Below are 2,212 nucleotides of genomic sequence, written 5' to 3'. Positions count from 1 at the left end.
ATTCCTCTGCTTCTCTCTCCCTGGTCTGTCCTTCTCTCTTCCTGCACTCTTCTTTCTCTCCTCCCCACTGGACACTCTCTCTTCCTCTCTCTTCTCCTGGGACACTCTCTCTTTCCTCGTCTCTTCCTCTCTTCTCCTCCCCGACTGGACACTTCTCTTCTCTCCTTCCCCACTGGAACTCTCCTCTTCCTCTCTTCCTCCCCACTGGACACCTCTCTCTCCTCTCTTTCCTCGTCTTCTCCTCCCCTTGGACACTCTCTCTCTCGCTCCTCTCTTCTCTCTCTCCACTGGACACTCTCTCTTCCTCTCTCTTCCTCCCCACTGGACACTCTCTTCCTCTCTCTCCTCCCGCTGCGGCACTCACTCTTCCTCTCTCTCCTCCCCACTGGACACTTTCTCTTCTCCTGCTCTTCCTCCCCACTGGACACTCTTCTTCCCTCTCCTCCTCCCCTGACCTCTCTCTTCCTCTCCTCCTCCCCAGGACACTCTTCTCTTTCCTCTCTCTTCCTCCCCACTGGACACTCTCTTCTTTCCTCTCTCTTCCTCCCCTGGACACTCTCTCTTCCTTCTCTCTCCTCCCCACTTGACACTCTCTCTTCCCTCTCTTCCTCTCTCTCCTCCCCACTGGCACTCTCTCTTCCCTCTCTTCCTCGCTCTCTCCCACTGGGCACTTCTCTTCCCTCTTCTCCTCCCACTGGCACTCTTCTTTCCCTTTCTTCACGTCTCTCCCCTGGACATCTCTCTTCCCTCCTTCCTCACCATTCACTGTTCTCTTGTTAGCTCAGATGCGCTTGGTATTTGTGTTTCTGTGTGTCTTTTCATGACGGCCCTGCTCTCCCGTCTCGTTCCTCCTGGTTATTTCTAGGTTATTTCCGTCTTTGCATCACCCTGCGGATCGGGGTGATGGCATCTCACGGACTCCCTCAAAGCCCCTTCTGAACCACTTGACTGCTTGGCCTTCTACTTCTGAGGTAACATCCAGTGTGGGCGGACACACACACACAAAAATCCTCATACACACAATTCAAACATGCATATGCACAAAAATCTCATATACACAAGACACGCACAAAATAGGTATTGTACACACACACACCACACACACCACACACACACACACACACACACCACACACACACACAACACACACACACCACACACACACACACACACACACACACACCACAACACACACACCACACACACACAGGGCTGCAATGAACGTTGGCACACTTAAAATAAGTGCCGTTGCCCCAGAGGAGCAGAAAGTTATCAAAGGTGTTCACCAGAGCCAGAACAAGCATGGGGGGGGCACAACAATCCTCTGTTCCCCCARCACACACACACACACCTAACARCACCCATGACAGTTCAAGCTACTCTGAAGATCCGCCCCTTCCGGCCCTCCTGCCCCCCTCAAGCCCATGGGATCAACCCTTCCCTGAGGTCAGAGGTCACAGGAAAACACAGACTCAAATTGAATCCTGCTAATTCCTGCTATTCTTCTTAGTTGAAAGCATTTGATGGTAGCCTGAAAATAACAGACAATACAATGATCTTGAGTACAAAGCAGGCATCTGAAAATGACTGGAAGTGAGATAAACTGAAATAGAAGGGACTCTCTCCCAGAGCAGCATTTGGTTCTCTGGGGGCAGAGTGTGTCAGTCTGTCTCTAATGAGCACAGTGTGTGGGCTTGACTGTTTCTGCCACTGTGACTGTGATGCAGCCCAGACAGATGAAAGGTCAGCTCTACCTTCCAGGCCTCTCAAATAAACCTTTCATTTTATTTTTTAGATAATAATATAGCAATGTGGCTCCAAATAACCTTAGAAGTGGGGCCCGGGGGGGACAGAATTAAAGGGCGGACAGGGACTCCAGGCGTGACCCCCTTTAGATCAGTGTGTCAGAGTAGTGAATGTGTGGAGGAGTAGTGCCTGAAGGTGAGGGAGTGCTTAGTGGATGGCAGAGATCACATCAGGGTCAAGGCTTCTGACTGATGGTGTCACTGTGGAATGGGAAGGTGTGAGAATCTCAGAGAATCCAAAAACACTGTGACAGTATTTTGTGATCAACTCACCTGTGTAGTGAGAGGAAAATGAGGCCGTCGGCGACTTGCTAGCACCAAAGCACAGCGTGAGGATTCAATCCCTGCTGCAACTCCCCAACGGGCTCGGGAGACGAGCCTCTGAAACATGACCCGCCAAACCGCGC

Source organism: Salvelinus sp. IW2-2015, linkage group LG6.2, assembly GCF_002910315.2.
Source record: "Salvelinus sp. IW2-2015 linkage group LG6.2, ASM291031v2, whole genome shotgun sequence".
Taxonomy (NCBI): domain Eukaryota; kingdom Metazoa; phylum Chordata; class Actinopteri; order Salmoniformes; family Salmonidae; genus Salvelinus; species Salvelinus sp. IW2-2015.
This window is presented reverse-complemented; position numbering follows the sequence as displayed.